This window comes from Ochotona princeps, unplaced genomic scaffold (assembly GCF_030435755.1).
Source record: "Ochotona princeps isolate mOchPri1 unplaced genomic scaffold, mOchPri1.hap1 HAP1_SCAFFOLD_112, whole genome shotgun sequence".
NCBI classification, from domain to species: domain Eukaryota; kingdom Metazoa; phylum Chordata; class Mammalia; order Lagomorpha; family Ochotonidae; genus Ochotona; species Ochotona princeps.
Window position 1 is genome coordinate 102,160 of NW_026696064.1, and position 11,462 is coordinate 113,621.

At 44.1% G+C, this 11,462-nt stretch overlaps 1 pseudogene; it reads right to left on the minus strand.

Annotated features, from left to right (window-relative positions):
* Positions 1–7,665: 7,665 nt before the first annotated feature.
* Positions 7,666–10,517, minus strand: LOC131478807 (pre-mRNA-processing factor 39-like; annotated as a pseudogene).
* Between the last annotated feature and the right edge of the window lie 945 nt (positions 10,518–11,462).

Sequence of the window (11,462 nt, forward strand, 5' to 3'; positions counted from 1 at the left end):
GACGGGCATGGGGCTAACCTGTGCAGCTTCATGACACTCAGACTTTTCTGTTTGTGCCCGTATTTGACTAGAGAGGAAGCCAAGACTTGGGCTGAATGACTTGCCCAAAGTCACACAAGGTTCAAAATTATATCTTACTTTTCCTGCTGCAACAATTGGCTATTTATGGTTAGTAAAGCATTGGTCTCTCTCCTTTGTTTTTTAATTTATAAAGTTTATTTAAAGGTTGAGGAGTTCACAGACATATCATCTAGGCCATGTTCAGGAAGAAATATCTCCAGCCACTATCCTGTGCCCACGGGAGTTCTGGGTTCGGAAATCTGTGTCTCACCTCGTGGATCCCTCCACAGGCTGGAGAATTTCCAGTCAGTGCCACAGGCTGTGTCCCCAACAAGGACACCATTTCTCTGAAAATCTGTTGGCTTCTTTGAGCGGGAATCAGCTATGACACAGTCCAGTCCTTGTGCCCTGGGGCCAGATCACATACACACACAGGTTCTAATCCTTGAGATCAGAGATCCTGATGTGTCAAGGGCCAACAGGACTTGAAAGCACAGGCTGATGGTAAGCTCCAAGAGCCCCCAGTGGTTGCTGTGGCCTGGACCAGGGAGCCTGGCACATCAACACTTCAAGCCCCCAGTCTGCCCCTCCTACCCTCAGCCCTGGCTGTTACACACATCATAGGGTTGAGCGACCTAGCCTGGGAAGGCCCATGGTGCCTTCTCTGCCAGCCTCAGAAACCCTAACCAACCTCCATTCCAGCCTACCCCATGGGTGCTACCCCACGTTGTCCTGGTGGGTGCCTGTAGACCTGCCCCCAGCTCACCATGTGAGTTATCTACCTGCCCCCTTTAAAGATTTATTTATTTGTTTAAGTGAAAGGTGGACAGAATTTACAGAAGGGTGGGGGCAGACAGAGAGAGGTCTTCCATCCCCTAGTTCCCCCCTCAAATGGCCTGGGCTGGGCTGGGCTGGACCAGAATTCAGTGTCAGGAATTTCCTTTGGGTCTCCGAGGTGGGTGCAAGGTCTAAAGAACTCAGGCCATGCTTTGCTGCTTTTGCAAGTGTGTTACTGGGAAGCTGGATTGGAAATGGAGCAGCTGGAACTCAAGCCAGTGCCCATGTGGGCAGCCCAACCTGTTGGTGCCTTGAACAGCTCCATCAGATGGGACTACTATGTGGACAGTGGTGATATGGTGGGGATGGGATGTAGAACCAAACATATTTTCCAAAGGTGTGAAACCCTCATGAGGGCCGTGGGCAGGGATGCAGGTAGGGTCACAGGGCAGTGAGGGGCAGGTAGGCAGTAAGAACCTGCTGTGGCAAAAGCCTGAGGGGTGCTCCAGCTGGACACAGGATCCATCCAGCCTTCCCCAGACTGGGCTTGAAAAGGAAGTGCCAGGAGGATAAACTGAGTCTCAGCCCGCATCTGCGTAGTCCTGGGGCCACGCCCACCTGGAAGCCAGAGGGGGGTCAGCATACCTGGTCTGTAGAAGCAGAGAAGAGAGGGGTCCTGGAGGGCACATGGGAAAGATCTAGCCCAGGAGAGAACACAGGATGTGGCTAGCTCTGAGGAGGTCTGAGAGAGTGTTGGGCGAGGGTCTGTGGTTTTCCAGGATGAGCTGGGCATGGGCCACTGCAACAGGTTTGACAGTGGGGATGAAACCATCCTTCAGCCCACTTCTCTTGTACCAAGAAGCTGGTCCTATTTGGATGGATGTCACAAGTTAGCAGAGTTGGAACAGGAAAATGTGGCATTCTTGACCATCCTCAGGTTCTCTGGCTCAGCCTGGCCACTATATTTGAGTAAAATCTTTCAAAAACAATGGTTTATTTACTTACTTGAAAGAGTTAGACAAAGAGGAACTGCTGGCTTACTCCCCAGATGGCCATATGGCTGGGTTAGGTCAGAGCAAAGCCAGAGCCAGGAGCTTCTTCCAGGTATTCCACATGGGTGCAGGGGCCCAAGGACTTGCGCTAATTTTTCCAGGTCATTGGCAGGGAGCTGGATTGGAAGTGGAATAGCCGAGACTTGAACTAGTAGCTGTGTTGAATGATGGCATTACGAGTGGCAGCCCAGCCCTCTGTGCTATAGTGCTAGCTCCTCGAGTAGACTCTTCACACAGGCTAAGCCCTGCAGGGCCTTTGATCTGGCACCCTCGCCTTCAGAGGTTCCAATCGCCTCCTGGCTTCCTCAGGAAGAACAGGCTCCAGCTTCATGTGGCAGGGTCTACTCAAGCGCTCTAACAAATTGCAGAAGTTTTCTGTTTGTAGGAAAAGTAAACACTGTGGATAGGCATTCTTCCTGCCTTCCTTGTCTCCATTCTTTCCGCATCAACTGATCTCCCCCCAAGAAGTTGTCCCGAGTCAAGTGGGGACCCATCTAGATGGCTTTGCTATACACAGGCATATCTGAGGTGTAGACAGACCAGGTCGGTGTTGCTCACAGCTTCTCATGTGATGACAGGGTGTGGCCTGGGTTGCTGCATTCTGAACAGTCTCTTAGTGTTAACAACTATCTTACTTTTTTTGTTGTTGTTATTGTAGAGTTGATACATCACAATGTGTGAATTCGCCTATTTATGGGTATTTTAATTGTTTTTATTTTCCACTGAGGTAACAATCTGAAGGCTGTGTATATGTCTTGGATATGTAAATGTATTTCTGTTAGATATCTTGGGACCAAGTGCTCAGTTCCCGGGTGTTTGCATGGTATGTGTGGATAGATAACAACAAGTCGCCCTTCTGAAACCCTAACCCAGTTATGGCACACCCACCAGAGGCCCACGGCCCCACTCATAGCAACACGCCTGGCAGCGAGCCGAGCCGTCTTCACCTCTGCCAGTAAAAGCTCTGTTGCTTGTTTTGCATTTCCCCAACCCTCATCCCTTTGAGCCTTCTGACCATCTGTCTTTACTCAACTGTGATCTTGCTATACTTGCCCATTCTGGGTGAATGCTCTTGCATTCACTCAGATGATTTTATTTCAGACTGTTTCAAGCAAACATGAATATCATCACAATGAACATGTGCTAATAAATGCAACTGTGACCATAAGACTTAATTTTTAGTATTATTAAATAGAGGTGAAAGTACCCATAACTCAGGGCTTCCGTGTAGACCTACCATTAGAAACCACTTACCAGATTCTTGGGCATTATTCTCAAAATATTTAATACATGCCTAACTTGCCTGTTTACTTACAAGCAACCTTTGTCCTTTATAAATTTATCCCAGAGGCAGACAAGTCCTGGAGAAGAGGAAGGGACACAGGGAGTGCTCAGTCCCTGGTGTACTTCCTAAGAACCTGCAATGGCTGGGGCTGGGGCGGGAGCCAGGAACTTGAGACTCAGCCGCCTGAGCCGTTACTATGTCTCTAAGGGTCTACACTGGCAGGAAGTTGAACGCAGCGGCCAGAGTCGGGGGTTTGAATCTAGGCACTCTGATGGAGGCTTGGGTATCACCTGCTGGACCAAATGTCTGCCCCCCCTTTTTTAATGAAATGCTTTTATTTATTTATAATCTGGTTTCTTTTAAAATTATTGACTTACTTGCTTGAAAGGCAGAGTGACAGAGACAGAGGGACAGAAGGATCTTCTGCTTGTTGATTCACTCCCCAAACATCTGCAATAGCCAAATTCTGGGCCAGGCCAGAGGCAGGAACCAGGGGCTCCATGATGGTCATCCACTCAAGTGATAGGGAACCAAATACTTAGGCTATCAGCCATTGCCTTTCCAGGTGCATCAGCAAAAAACTGGATTCGAAGTGGAGCAGCCGAGATTTGAATTGATGCTCTGATAAGGGATACTGGTGTTATGAGTGGCTGCTTAATAAGCGGCGCCCCGTCTATCCCTGTGCAACTCTGTGAACATAGGAGACCTCTAATGGTGGGATACTGATGGATTTAATGCCCAGATTTAATAGTAAGCACAACGTGCCAGTATTTGCTTCTAATCTCATTTCTGCTTACCAACAGCAAGAAAGTGGAACGCGGTGTTATAAAACTAATCTTGAAGTTGCAGGGCATGGCTCCTGTGTGTGTCTGTGTGTGGTCAGGAACCCGTGCCCAGTCCAGTGGGCACAGGCTCTGAGCAGGGGCTGACCATGGAGTGCATCAGCTCCTTGCCTTGCTCCCAGAATTTCCTTCTGTGTCACAGGCTGTTCCTGCCTTTGCTTGCTGCCCTTCCTTGTCCTGACCGCTTACTCTTGGTGGTGTGTGGGGAGGCAGATACTGTTCTCCTGCCTCTGGGCTTTGCTGACTGACACCCATGGTGATTCTTCTGCCTCAGTAAGTTCACCTGTTCCTGCCCTACACTGACTCACCATTCGCTGTACCCTTTGCCTGTCTGGTTGCCATGGCTTACCCAAACCCTAGGGTCAGACTCATGTGCCTCTTATTACCTGTTCCTCTCCAAATCTTGTCTCAGGAAACAAGCTCCATTCCTCTAGTGCTTAAGTCTCAAACCCAGGGATCATTCTTGATTCCTCTTTAAAATTTACCCTATAGCAAAATCAGTGAACAGGCTGTTGATTCTATCTTCAAACGTACCTAGAATCTGACCCCATTCCAGCCTTTTGTGCTGCCATCCTTGTCCCAACTCACTCAGCCCGATGTTTTAACATTGCTTGTTCACTCTTTCGTCTTTTGTCCCCTCCCCTTAGTATAAATTCGAAGAGGACAATAATTTTATTCATATTGTTTATTTTTGTATCACATATGCCTAAAACAAGGCTGATGCATAGTAAGCATTCCACCAATACTTGCTGGATGAATGAATATGTTAATAATCAGATTTATGACTGTACTTTATTCAGCCTCTTGGAATGATTTGTTTTTGCATTAGATTACCTACTTAATATTTTCATTATTTAGCTTTATGTGCTTTTTTAAAATATTTTAAATTTTTTTATTTGAAAGTCACATTTTACAGAGAGAGGAGAGGCAGAGAGTTTAGCTGCTGATTCACTCCCCAAATGGCTGCAACAGTACGAGCTGAACTGATCTGAAGCCAGGAACTTCTTCCAGGTCTCCCACATTGGTGAAGAAGCCCAAGGACTTGCCCTACCCTCTGCTGTTTTCCGTCCCATAAGCCGAGAGCTGGGTGGGAAGTGGAGCAGCTGGGATGTGAATCGGTGCCCATGTGGAATGATGGTGTTGTAGTTGGAGGATTAACCTGACGTGCCCTGTGCTGGCATGTTACTTAAGTATATCTTGATTCACACCAGCATACATATCCTCTGACTATTTTTTTTTAATTTTAGTTTATCATGTGTTTTCTAAATTGGGTGAGCTTTATTTTTCAGTGAATGTGTAGCATCTTTTAAAATTTATTACAAGCACAATTTTCTGGAATTCAGTTGGTTTATGTTACAATTATTTGAGAAGTGCACACACAGAGAGAAGAGAGAGAAACAGAAATAAAGAACACTCTAATTTGTAGGTTTGCTTTACAAATACCTCCAATAGGCACGAATGGGGCGGGCTAAGCGGATGCTTGATGGCAAGGATGCAATCACTTGATTCATCATGGCTGCCTGCTAGGGCCCACAGCAGCAGGAAGCTGAAGTCGGGAGCAGGAGCTGGGTATTAATCCAGGTACTGCAATGCAAATTGTGGGCATTTCAATTCCAAAGCCAAATGCCCACAGAAAATAGAAGCCCATTGCCATTTGGGGAGTGAACAAGTGGCTGGGAGTGCTGTCTGTCTCTCTGTCTGCCTTTCATGTGTTAGGGAGTAATTTTGTCCCATTTTATTAAAGTTCTCTAGGTGATTAGACTGGAATTAATTGAATACATTTGCAGATGTATTTGGAAAGGAAGTCTACCCAATTGAGTTTGCCTACCTTGGAATATTGAGTCTCTTTCTATTCAGGTCTTCCATATCTCTCAATGAGTTCTGAGATATCCTAAATATTGCACGCTTCTTGGATCTTTCAAAAAATTCTATCGGTCATGACATTATATGACATATGCATTTTAAAACTCAATAGTAAGATCACAGTCTGTATTTAATTTAAAATATTCCTATGCTAGGACTATTGAAACAGGCAGGAAGGTTAAACAAACCATGCTCATTTACTTGTTCAGTTGAAAGGGATTGAAATTTTGGCAGGACTTGCCACCAAGACTGCCTAGGTCTGCTGTCCTTTGAGTTGTGATGTAGATATTTTACCATTGTTCCTATAGCTTTCCTGATTTATGTATATATAAAGTTTACACACACGATGCCTCCACACCAGAGTGCCATGCTTATTATTATTACTCTACACTGACACATTGTTCAGCCTTTGCCTACAGTGTTGTGTGTTCTGGCCAGTGTGTAACGCCTTGCATCCACCACTGTAGTGTCACATACAGGGCAACTTCGCTTCCCTAAGCAGTCTCTGTGCTTCCCCAGTCATCCCTGCCCCCTCAGAACTCTGGAGAACTCTGGATTTTTCTTCTTACTGTCTTTATACTTCTGGCTTTTTTTTTTTTTTTTTTTTTTTTTTTTTTTTGTCTTCTGCCTTTTTGCGTTCAAGCTTCCTACATTTCTTTTCATGGCCTGAGAGCTCCATTTTCATGGCCTGAGAGTGGGAAATAATTTTCCACTGTCTGAGTGCATCATGGTTTCTTTGCACATTCATCTACTGAAGGATGTCTGGGTTGTCTGCAGGTTTTGGCAGCTGTGAGCAGAGCTAGACAAATACCTGTGTGTTAGTTTTGGAGTGGGCATACGTTTTTAACTCATTTGTGTGAATACCAATCACACAATTATTAAATTGTATGATGAGAATATGTTTAGTTTCGTATGAAACTATCATGCTGTTCTCCAAAGTGGTTATAACACTTTGCACTTCCACTAGCAAAACATGAAGTTGCTGTTGTTCTAGTCCTTACCAGCTTTTGACATTATCTTTATCAGCATCTTAGCATTTGTTCAACTTTGCAGCTCCCTAAAACTCACGGTTATATAAACTCATGGATACACAGAGAAGAGGAGAGACAGAGAGGAAGATCTTCTGTCCATTGATCCACTCTCCAAGCAACCATAATGACTGGATCTGAGTCAATCCGAATCCAGGAGCCAGGAGCCTCTTCCAGGTCTCTCTTGCAGGTGCAGATGCAGGGTGCCAAGGCTTTGAGCCATCCTAGACTGCTTTCCCAGGCCACAAGCAGATAGCTGGATGGGAAGTGGGGCTGCCAGGATTAGAACTGGTGCTCTTATGGTATCCCGGCTTATGCAAGGTGAGGACTTTAGTTGCTAGGCTACCATGCCAGGCTCTGGGGCAAACTCTTTTTCTTTGGGGTTTTTCCTTTCAGAGAGTGCATAGTATTTACAAAAACCTACACAGTATCATGGCTAAGGGCTGTTAATTCTGTGCCTGGGCAAGCATTCTGCTACCAAATAAATGCTAATGAAGGTGATGGAAATGATCCAACCAATATTACACTACTTAACACAAACCACTCTATCCTCCAAATGAAGAATGGTATTTTGCATGGCACTTTACATTTTTTTTAAAACTTTACTTTGTTTCTGCTTTTTTAATTTATTTTTATGTTTTTATTTTTTGAATTTAGGAAAACTATTTCAAAAGCAATAAGGCACTGATAATGGTATGAAGATAATATTAGGTTCCCCCTCCAATAAATTCATAAACCATCAATGGATGAGTCTTCAGTTTTATTACAAAAGTGAAGATGATCAGTTCAAAATGAAAACTTGCTCACAGTTTTACATGAATGTTCTAAATACAAAGTCTCCTGAAACAATTGATATGATTTTCATTTTTAAAGAGATGCAAACATTTTCAACATTCTCATTTATACTCTATTCCAAGGCATAGTATTTTAATAGTGTCTTTGCAGTCAGATCCAAATTCACAAGTATAATTGAAACATACAGACAAACCCTTGTTAGCAAAAGTTTACATTGGTTGGTTTTCACAGAAGTAAAACCTATTTAATAACCAGCCCTTAGGTTTTCAGAATCTTGTACTCTGACATGATTTGCAGTCAGGTTTTTTTTTCCTGCCCTTAAGGCTACAAAACTTGCAAATGGTTTGCAAAAGAATTCTAGACCACTTAATGCAAAAATAAAAAAAAAATTTCTTCAATAAAAAGTAAATTTTATAAATGGTAGGAAATATTATCTGTGGTAAGCTACTGCCTGACATTCTCCCCCATTACTTAACAAATGTTACACAGAAAAGAAGACAAGTTATCAAATACAACAACTTTATGTTCACATCCCTCATTAAAATAAAATATACTTTTCACACACTCCATCTGAAATTTCTATTTTGCCATCACGTCAGAGGGGGAGGATAATACTGCCCATAATTCCAAGGATTCTGATAATTGTATTGATACCAGGCACTATAATTATATGCAGCTTGATTTGCCTGTAAATCACCGTCAATCATCTGTGTAGATGATGAGGTTGTGTCATCCGTATGTGCTTTCTTCTCCTCTGGTTCTTCTGATCCATTTTCTGCTTTCCTTTTTAAGGAATCCTGTTCTTTTAGGAGTGTTTGATGTTCATCATAAGCATTCAGAAACTTATTAACATCTGAACCAAAATCTTCAAGAAATTCCACTTTTCTTTGAGAGAATGTAATTCTCATTTTAATAGGTAATGATCCATGTACAGCTTTGTCAAAACAACTGAGGATATTTTCTTCATTTTGTTTGAGGTCACCACTATATTCCATTTCAAGTAAATTGAGGTATAACTTTGTGTTCTCTTTGTCTCTTTCAATGGCTTCTAAAAACACCTTCCTTGACTTTGGAAGATTTTTTTGTATTTTGAAAAGATGCCGGGCTAGTTTGATAGCATAAAAGGATGACTCATTACTTGATTTGGCATTTTTAATGGCATCCTGAAGCAAATGCTCAGCTTCTTCCATATTTCCATGCCGACGTTCTAAACTTACTCTTCGCAAACGAACCATTTCCAATCCTAGAACACATTCTTCAAATGTTCTTAAGATATTTCTGACTTCATTAATATTGCCCTGTTGCTCCTCAAAAGCTGCCCAAAGCATATGCACCATGGGTTTCTTTGGAAGATGAATAGTACAAGCTCTGCTGAAGACATGCCTCACTCCTTCAATGCTATGGTTTTCCATGTACTTGGCATACTTAATCCAAAACTCCTCATAGAGGGCACATGATATGATACCTCTTTCAAAGAGAACCACAACTCATTCATGAGTCCCGTTTTCAATTTCAAATTCTAAATATTCTTTCCAGTTTTTAAGCTGTGCCTTTTCCAATGGTTTCACATGAAAATAAGGTCTTTTAATACCTTCTTCCAAAGTCCACCTTTTACTAACTTCGTGTTCATTATAATTAAACATTTCTTGATGAATCTCAATGATTCGATGTCTCATGTTTTCTATTTCAGTAATTAGCTTTGCTGGATCAGTTATGTCTTCAATTCCTAATGGCAGATCATCACCAGGTGGACCGTCATCACCACTATGTCCATCAACAGATGCTAATTCCCTTCTCAGCTGAATAAACTGTTCATCAGTTAAAAGATCTCTAGGCAAGTTATTCTGTATATGATCTTTAAATCTCTGAAAATGATGACTATACAGCTGTGTCGGAATACCAAGGATATGATCGTAGATGGCTGTAACTTCTCTCAGGTTTTCTTGTTCATTTTCCCAGTTTATATACATGTCCCATAGTCTGTCAGATCGGAAGTCTGTTTCTGCAGCTAGAACAGCATGCTCAAAAGTTCCTCTGATCGTGTTGCTGGTCTCAGGATCACCAGGGTCCAATGTCTCTTTTAAGAAGTTTATATAATGAGCGGAGTGGTGGAATCCACCATGGGGGGAGGGTGGGGGGGGAGAATCCCAGATTCTATGTCATTACAACACAATGTAATTAATGAATAAATTTTAAAAAATACTTAAAAAAGAAGAAGTTTATATAATGTACCCAAAGGTCAACACTAAGAGGTATTGCCTGAAGACCCCGCCGATAAACCTCATCTGATTGTTTTATGTTGTCATGTCGCTTTTCAAGGTCTGCATACTTTTCCCAGTAACCATAGCAATACGGATAGTGCACGAAAAATTTGTCAAATGCCTTCCTGGCAGCCATCAAGTGACTCTCCTGTTCTACATACTGAAGCAAATATACCCAGCTTGTAAAATCCTGAGGATTATTCTCAACAGTTTTCCAAAATTTGTCATATTCTGCAGGGAAAGTTGCTTCTGTTTCTGTCACTGTCACAGGAAGGTCCACAGCATTCGCCATTTCACTTTCTTCTGTAGATGCATTCACACTGGGAGAGCCATCAGGTGACAGTTCCATTTCTGTAACATTCATAATCTCAGTGCTGAAATCGGGAGCATGTTCTACCACTACCTCTGAACTGCTGCTTGTGCTGCCATTGCTAGAATTTCTGTACTCATCCATGTGGGAATTTTGCATGACTCTTTATTTAGCCTTCAGTTAGTGACCTCACTCACGATGGGTGCCACTGGATGCCATGAGCCCAAGCCTGGACCAGTCTAGCCGACGACGATGCAGCTCCCGCAGCCTCAGTCTCCACAGCCACCGGAGCCGCCGCCACCGCCTCCAGCGCCACGGCCTTGTGTCTAGAACACGTTACGCATGCGTCGCGGTCCTGGGAGGCGAGCGGGTCACGTGGTCCGTGGCGCTCTGGCCTCTCCCTGAGGGGAGAACTAGGGAGTGCATTTCCCGGTGGAGGCCGGGACCTGCTGGAGATGCCCTGGGGGCCCACCTCACCGCTTCCTGGGTGTTCTTGGAGGCTCCACTCGAGCCTCTCATCAGGCATGTAGACAGAAGTCCTCTCAGCTCCAGGCTCCCTCTCATCCTTCACCTTCTCCATGGACACAGGATACCCCCAACTTCAAAGTGAAAGGAGGCCTGGGGCTATGGCTCCACTAGATGACCTCTCCCTCCCCTGCCCTGGAGGCACCTGGATCCCATGTGTGCTGCTTTGTGTCCCAGCTGTTCTGCTTTCTCTCCAGCTCCCTACTTGTAGCCAGGAATATCAGTGGAGAAAGGTCTGAGGCCTTGGGACCCTGAACTCACATGGGGGACCCAAAGGAAGGCCCTGGCTCCTATTTTCAGATCGGTTCAGCTTGGCCCTGGCTGTTGCAGCCATTTGGGGAGTGAACTGGTAGCTGGAAGATGTTTGTCTCTATGTGCAATCTGTCTTTCCAAGGGAGATAGAGATATTTTTTTTATTTTTAAATTTTTAGAAAAATTTTATTGGAAAGTCAGACATACAGAGAGGAGAGACAGAGAGGAAGATTTTTCGTCTGCTGATTCACTCCTCAAGTGGCTTTTGCGGAGCTGAGCTGATCTGAAGCCAGGAGCCAGGAGCCTCTTCCGGGTCTCCCACACAGGTGCAGAGTCCCAAGGCTTTGGACTGTCCTCGACTGCATTCCCAGGCCACAGGCAGGGAGCTGGATTAGAGCCAGCACCCATATGG